Genomic DNA, 8,180 nt, shown 5'->3' with positions numbered 1-8,180 from the left:
AGAAATCTGCCTGCCTCTGCCTCCCAAGTGCTGGGATTAAAGGCGTGCGCCACCACCGCCCGGCTTGGGGAATCTTTTGGGTGAGGTCAAAGAGGTTCTTTAAGGTGGGCTGCCAAGAGGAGCAGGAGAGGAATAAGAGAGCTTTGAGTGGGAGCGGAGACTGTGGGTGGTGGGGGCTGGGCCTACTCTGTCCCTGCTCCTCCTCCTGCTCCTCCTTCTGCTCCTGCTGTTCCTCTTCCTCCTCCTGCTCCTTCTCCTCCTTCTGCTGCTCCATCTCCTCCTGCTCCTCCTTCTGCTCCATCTCCTCCTTCTGCTCCATCTCCTCCTGCTCCTCCTCCTACTCCTCCTCCTGTTCCTCCTCCTGCTCCATCTCCTCCTGCTCCTCCTCCTGCTCCATCTCCTCCTGCTCCTCCTTCTGCTCCATCTCCTCCTCCTGCTCCTCCTCCTGCTCCTCCTTCTGCTCCATCTCCTCCTGCTCCATCTCCTCCTGCTCCTCCTCCTGCTCCTCCTCCTGCTCCTCCTCCTGCTCCTCCTCCTCCTGCCCCTGCTCCTGCCCGTGGTATGATCATATACTCCCTGCTTCTCGATGAGGTGGCACTTTAGTTGAGAGTTTGGGAGTGGGGAAGATTGAGGAAGACCCTATCAGCCCAGATGGAGAGTTTGTTCTGTCTACCAGGCCCAGAGCTGACAGAGGAGAGGGCACTATATCCTATCTTATCACCAGGAACCCCAGAATCTCCTTGAAGATTCCAGGCAGGCCTTAGCCAACTCCCCTCCCATTCCTCTCATCAAAGAAAAAGCTATTAGATTCTATATGTGCAGAGGTCCCTGAGCTCCAAGAAGCCAGGGGGTACAGAGTGGACATCAGGAGGGTTGATGTACTATCTACATGGAGGGCCAGGAATGGGGTCTCAGGGAGCCAGAAGAGGCCATCTGTAGGGGTTGGAGCCAGGTCTGTGCCCAGTGGAGCACCTGTGAGTGAGCGTCTGGTATAATCTGCCTGTAAATGGCGGGAATCCAGGAAGAGACCCCAGGGCAGTGCCAGCTCCATCCCACAGTCCCGGAGACTGCCGAATGCATTTGGTTCTTTTCACTGCTCACTCTCATTGGGATGCTTCCACGTGGGACTCCCTGTGAGAATTTCTGCTGGCCAGGAAGTTGTCCCTTTTGCCCCACCCTCCCATCCTCACTGCCACTGATGCAGATCAGGAGGGCTAGGGCATAATGGGGCCCTTGAGCCAGCCTTTGCACGTTCACAGGCGGCTCTGGGCAGACCATGGCCATGGAGGGATGCGATGGGTAGACCTAGCACTTGTCTTTTTTTTTTTTTTTTGGCTTTTTGAGACAGGGTTTCTCTGTGTAGCCCTGGCTGTCCTGGAACTCACTCTGTAGACCAGGCTGGCCTCCAACTCAGAAATCTGCCTGCCTCTGCCTTCCAAGTGCCGGGATTAAAGGCACGCACCACCACTTCCTGGCCCAGCGCTTGTGTATGCACGGGCAAGCAAGGAAATGAAGCAGATAGCTACTGTTAGAGTCGGGTGTTCTGCCAGGTGTGCCACAATGCTATGGCCAGGGACCCTACAGTCCCAGGCTGGAGATGTCAGGGGCGCTGTGGGGAGAGGTCATAGTCCACCTCTGAAGGATGAGCAACTGGTCCCTGGTCTGCCTGTCACTGCCATCCAGGCCCCTCTTACGCCAAAGAGAGTCAAGAAAGAGAGTCCGGTGTTGGGGGTGGGGCGCTGTACAGCTTGCCCTAGGATACCCAAGGGAGAGCAGGGCCAGGTCAACCTTCCTGTGTTCACTGAAGCTGGCCTGGCCAAGGAGAAGGTAAAGCTAGAAATAGGTCTCCAGCTGCCTGAAAGAGATAGGAAGGGCACCAGCCCTTGACTACCACGGCACAAGGTCCTGGAGCTCAAAATTGGCACGGTACGGTCTTTGTCCTTGAGGAGTCCAAAAGTTGTGTCGTATCTAAGGAGAGAGACGCTTCAAGCTGTGAGTCGGTGGCTCCGTGGGCTTCTTAGCCACCCGTTTAATTCCTTCTGAGGAACTGCCAAGTCTGGGAGCTGCTGCGTGTACGGCAGGAAGGGGAAACAATAACTAAGGCCCTTTTCCGGTCCTGAGGGATAGCACGCCTGGTTCTGAGCGTCCCAGGCTGCTCTGATGGTGGCAGGAGAGCACCTCTCATTTTACCTGGAGGACGGAGGTATGCTTATGTATACCTCCCCCAGGTGGCGGTACCAAGGGGGAGCATGAGGAAGGACATTCCAGAAGGGTGTTGTGTGCAGAGCAGTGGAGCGAGGGCGTGGCAAGCACAGCCAACCGCATAGGACCCTTCCCGAAGGGCTGAGAGCTGACTCAAAGGACAAGAGGGTCGGGCTTGGTAGCACGCACACACCTTTGATCCCAGCACGCAGGAGGCAGAGGCAGGACTCTGTTGAGTTCAAAGGCAGCCTGGTCTACATAAGTGAGCGCCACAATGACATAGAGAGACCCTGTCTCAAAAACACCACTGAAAGAAAAAGGGGAAGAGGAGACTGGATGCAGACACCAATGGCCTGTGGGCGGGGCCCTGGACTTTGTGCTTCCTGTGAGGGCTCACTGGAGGGATTTCTAGCATGTCAGGGCGTTGTGTTGGAAGCATGCTGAGGCTGAGCATAGGTGCCCATCACAGTTGGATGAGAGGCTAGGCGTTTCCTCTGCTTCCAGACAAGACTAAGACATAGGGTGAGTGCCTTCCAGGCTGTGGCCAGTGTGCTCTTTGACACCAATGGAGAATTTTGGTGAGTAAGGCTCACACACAGCGTGTGGCTCTTGCCATAGATTTTTCTGGTCATAATGAAATGCTATACACCTTTGACCGCTGACCTACACCCCAGCACCAAAACCAAACAAAAGATGCTACAAGGGCCCAGAGCCCAACACTTAGCCTCCTGACCTGGCTTCCTGTAGGTTTTGCCCAGCTTGGCCCGAGAAGGCCTTCTCCCGCTTCCTGCATTCCAGAATCTGTAGGAATGTTCTCTGAGTTCAGTCACTGTCCACAGCATCTGTTCTTTGGCAGCGTGACTTCAGGCCTGTCTGTCCTCCTCGGTTCTGGCCACCCCGAAGGCCCCCAGGCCTACAGCCTTTCTCATCCAGCTGGGACAGGGTGTCAGTGAGGAGAGTTCTGGTGGCTGCTGTTGCCCCTGGCAACAAGGTCAGCCAACTTCCCTGTGCCTCATCCTCCAGCAGGGTCTGGTCCAGTGGCTGGCGGAGGCTATGGGACCTGCCCGCTCCCAGAAGTACAGCTTTCCCTGAAGGTGAATGTGTTTGAGCCCTGCTTATGACGTCTGCGGACTTGGTCAGCCATTGCCTCTAGTTCTTGAAAATTCCCCCAAGGCACACAGTGGCTAAGTGCCTGAGATAGGGATACGATGGGGATGCAGAGGGTATGGGGAAGTTCCCAGTCGTCGGTCTGCCTTTGGGACTGAGGGTCAAACCTTCTTGAACTTCAGAAAGTCGACAGCCCCGTATTATATCCTTCAGCCTCTGGCTGTAGGCCAAGACTGATGCCAAAACAGCTCCCCTTCCCCCAATGCTGTGAATGGAGTAGGTGTTCACAGATGCCTGCTATATGGTGCCGGTGCAGTACAGGAATCACAGTGCCTTGGTGTGGGGACAAGTGCTATATTAGGCCCGACTGGCCATAGGGCATCCAGCTGTCCTGGACCTGAAGCTGACAAAACTGAAGATCCAACAGACCCAAGGTACATGCACAAAGGCCATGGGAGGCAGCCTGGCCAATGGAATGGGAGGTCAGTCAGGAAAGTCCAAATCCTGACAGTGCTTGGTGCAGGCTGGGTAACTGCCCTCGAGTCCAGGTAGGAGGTCCCAGGGTACCTGGAAGGAGTTCCCTCAGAGGATTCTCAGGGCTGGCCTCCGAAGTTACGAAGTGACATTTGACCCTGCCTTTGGCTCCTTCCTAGCGCCCTGTGTGTTCTGCTAACCTCCTCAGCCTCTGTTCTTCAGGATAGGGTCCCAAACTCAGGACATGGATAGACGATATCTGAGGTGGTCCTGGGCTGTGTGGGACAGCAGGCCAGTGGGGAGAGACAGTGGGCAGGGCTGTGTTGAAGCAGTACCAAGAGCCACCATGGGCTATACTGATGCTGTTCAGACTCAGAGGTCATCTGATGTCAAAACTGACTGACTCCCTCCAACCCCTGGTCTTTTCACCCTAACCCAAGTTCCCAAGTACACCTACCAGGGACTGCTCCTACCAGGGACTGCCCCATGTTTCTGACTGGTTAGGCCACATGTCCTTGACCACTTTCTTACCCCTGCCCTCTCAGCCACTACTTCTCTCCTCCACTGCGGACGTGCCCGGCCCAGTCCTTTGTCTCTCACTTGGATCTCTTCAGGAACTGCCTGTCGGGGCTGCTTGCCCACGGGCAGTCTGTTATTAACATGGCAGGCAGAGGTCTCTTCCACTCCTCTGCTCCCATCCTCCTGGGTGCTGACATTGCCAGCACAGCTTGCTCTGCTTTCCCCCGACCCCACCCCGACCCCGGACTCTCTCTCTCTAGCCCTCAGGTCTGCCTCAGGACCTTTGTGTCTGCTCTTCCCCCACTGACCCTGCTCGCTTCACATCCTAGGTCTGGAAAGCTTCACCTTCTCAGGGAGCTCTTTGTTATCATTTTATTTTTATTTTAAGATGTATTGGTGTTTTGCCTGCATGCGTGTCTGTGTGGGAGTATCAGAGCCCCCTAGAAATAGAATCGTGAGCTGCTGTGTGGGTGCTGGGAATTGAACCCGTGCCTTCTGGAGGAGCGGCTAGTGCTCTAACCACTGAGCCACCTCTCCAGCCTCAGGGAGCTCTTTCTGATCACTCTGTTCAAACTCATACCTCTTCTGCTCTCCCCCCTTCCCACTGGATTCTCCTCTCCTGCACCTATTGGCTTCTGCGACCCTGCCCGTACATCCTTACCCCACCAAAAGGTACAAGGCCAGTGGTAGAATGCCTGCCTGCCTGCCTCTTGATTGAGGTAGGAAAGAATATTTTCAACCTAGGTCTCAGGGAGTGGACAGGACCCAGCTAAAAGGGGGGAGTGTTGTGGTCACCATGATGCACGGACACCCCAGAAATTGTTACCTCAATTTGAGCAGGTCGATCCCTTCTTGCAGTTTGTGGGTGCTAACTAAAGCTCTCCCTAAACACCGTTTTCCTCCTCACTGGCTCCCTGCTGGCCTCAGAGTCTAGCCTTTCTTGTGTCCTCATGGCGCACAGTGGCCTAGCAAGGCTTCTCTTTCTCTCAGGCCTGGCTCCTCCTCCTCCCTGCCCCTGTGACACCCTTGTCTCTGGCACCAACAGGAAGTGCTGGGCAGCTGCTGCGTGCCTAGGAGATGAGGAGGTTTTACCTGGCCCGAGGTAGGAGGCCGGTTGGCTAGGGTCTGCCTACCTAGTCTACAGCTCTAGAGGGGCCTCCGCTGTGAACCCCCCCATGACACCCTGCTGGGTGGCACCCCTGCACCACACTTCTCTTTCCCTGGCACCAGTTGCACGGGACAGACCCAGATGGCTCTTTGGCCTGGGGACAAAGGCCACACTGTGCCTGGCCCTGGGCGGGCCTCAGGCTGGGTCACACTAAGCCTTTCTGTCCCTTTCTGTTGGGGATGAGGGGCAGACAGCGCCAAGGTGACAGGCCTTTTTCCTGTCGCCCTTCCCCCTTAGCCCCCAAATCTGAGGAGCTGATTCTCCCAAGGCAACAGTGACAGAGCATCTTGTATCAGGGCATCTTGTGTCTTGAGCTGGGGAACAACAAACCATTCACTGCCCCGAGTGCCCTGTCACACCCAAGACCCCATTGGGTTCAATGCCCTAATTGTCCCCAGCAGAGAGAAGTAGCCACTCTCTGCTCTGGTCACCATTCCTGCTGCCTGCGCTCATGTTCACCATCAGGAAGTCCATCGTGATGTCTAACCTCCATTCCTCATGCCGTAGTGTCAGCCATTTCCTCTTGGCTGCTTCTCCAAGAGGAGAACAGCTGGTTGCTATGGCTATGCAGCAGCCCTGCACACTGCTCAGGCCAAGCCTGGAGCCTAGAGCAGGGGCCCCGTCCTGCATGTCCAGCTTTTCCTCTCCATTCCGTCCCCTACTCATTGGCTCTTTGCTCCTAACTGAACCATGGAGCAGATGGGATGTTGGCTTGGTCCTTGTGTTGACGAAGTCATCCACCGGGAACAAAAGCCTGGGCGTAAATCATGGCAGCTACTGGGAGAGCCCTGAGCCAACGATCCATCACACAGTCCCAGAAGCCCACACCAGAGGATGACTGGAGGGAGAACTTTTTTTTTTCCCTTAGACAGCTCTGGTTCCTCCTGCTAGAGCTGAAGCCATGAGCAACCAAGTGTGCATGTGTTCCTTGCATCCCCTAGAATGGCCTTGGCCGTGTACCCCATGTCCCTTCAGCTGTGGTCTCTCTCTCTCTCTCTCTCACACACACACACACACACACACACACACACCCTGTTGCTCTTGGCTTATTCCTAGTGTGTAAATGTGTTCTCCGGTCAGAGCAGGTCCCCTTTTATAGGACTCCTGCCTAGCCACACTGAGTCTGTCTCCTTCCTGTATCCTCTGCAGGTCTATGGGGGTCCCCTCCTAACCCAAATGGCAGTTTGGAAGGGCGAGCTGATAGCCAGCTCTCACCTGAACACCTGAACCCCAGATCCTGCCAACCATGTCTCTACATGGTTGCTATGCCAGCTATTGGAGAGGCTGTCTTAAAAACATATCTTCTGCTGGGCGGTGGTGGCCCACACCTTTAATCCCAGCACTTGGGAGACAGAGGCAGGTGGATTTCTGAGTTCGAGGCCAGCCTGGTCTACAGAGTGAGTTCCAGGACAGCCAGGGCTGTACAGAGAAACCTTGTCTCGAAAAAACAATATATATATATATTGGTTACAATATTATATATATATATATATATATATATATCTATATCTATATCTATATCTATATATCTTTTACCTGTCTTGGAGGGACAAGCCTGTCATCCTAGCACTGGAGAGACTGAGGCAGGAAGACTGAAAATTCAAAGCTAGCCAGGACTACATCAAAATACCCATTGCAAAAGGAGACCGGGCTGGAACCATGGCTCGGTGGTGGAGGCTGCTTGCTGTGCTTCCAGAGGACCTGAGACCTCTGCCTGGAGCCCATGTCAGACATCTCACAGATGCCAGTAATTCCAACTCCAGAGGATTCACCTCCCTCTCTGGCCCCCAGGGGTGCCTGCATACATGTCTCATACACGCATATACAGATATATATATACACACACACACACATACACACATAATTTTTATAAAAATCTTGATAGTGAGGAAAAGGTGGCATTTTCCTTGCCCTGGGTTCAATCCCAAGCATGATCCCAGGTCCCAGTTCCAGAAACTAGTAGTTTGGGTTTTGGTTTTTGTTTTTTTTTTCTGATGTTTCTGGTCATCCCGGCACTCAGCACACCTGGACAACAATGGACATATACTCAGTGTGATCGCCATCCTTCGGTCTTGCTGGACATGAGAGTTACCAGGCAGGGTGTGACAAACCTTGTCACTGAGCCCATCTGTCCCTGGTTACCTCCACAGAGCCTCCGTGGGTCCTTTCAGCTAGATGTCACACACACGCAGGCAGGTAGCAGGGTGGCTGTCTTCTGGGAGCCTTCTTATAGAGTTCTGCAGAGAGCAGGCTGAGGCTGTAAGAAGAGATGAAATTCGTGTGGGACTCCAGGGGGGACCCAGGTGGGCAAGGCAAGGAGGCTGGGAGGCACCTTAGCAGCTTGCCATCATTAACCCGAGTTCCTTGGGAACAGGGGTCGTGTTTAGTTACTGTAACCTAGTGTTCGGCACCATGCCTTATGCAGGAGATGCTCCATCGGGCGGTGTGCTGAACTGACTTGGACTGCAAGCTGCTCAGCAGAGGAGGGCTCAGCTGGCGGTGTGGACCAGAGCCTTCTGCTTGGAAAGGCACAGGCCTGGGTCAGGAGAGCCCGAGGGCCCAGCTCAGTTGGGGTAGGGGCAGTCAGGAGCGTGGAGTGCCAGGGAGCAGACCTTTTCAAGGCTCGCAGAGAATGGAGGATGTGATCGTTAAGCAAAGCAAACGTGTTACTGACCTGTAATCCTTTAAACCGGGAGGATTGTGGCGGGGG

At 54.6% G+C, this 8,180-nt stretch overlaps 1 protein-coding gene across 4 annotated transcripts in view; it reads left to right on the top strand.

The window, feature by feature from the left end:
- The window catches only part of Cdk18 (cyclin dependent kinase 18), a 32,429-nt gene that overhangs the window by 14,139 nt on the left and 10,110 nt on the right, over positions 1-8,180 (top strand). The window contains exon 1 of one of the 4 annotated variants that reach the window (XM_031382109.1): positions 3,146-3,743. The exons of the other annotated variants lie outside the window; for them this stretch is intronic. The gene's annotated coding sequence lies outside the window, so the exon portion shown is untranslated. Of the gene's footprint in view, positions 1-3,145; positions 3,744-8,180 lie in introns of those variants that run through there. 4 annotated transcript variants of the gene reach the window in all.

Source organism: Mastomys coucha, unplaced genomic scaffold (genome assembly GCF_008632895.1).
Source record: "Mastomys coucha isolate ucsf_1 unplaced genomic scaffold, UCSF_Mcou_1 pScaffold1, whole genome shotgun sequence".
NCBI lineage: Eukaryota > Metazoa > Chordata > Mammalia > Rodentia > Muridae > Mastomys > Mastomys coucha.
The sequence above is the reverse complement of the archived record's forward strand: the minus strand, read 5'-3'. Positions and strand labels throughout refer to the sequence as shown.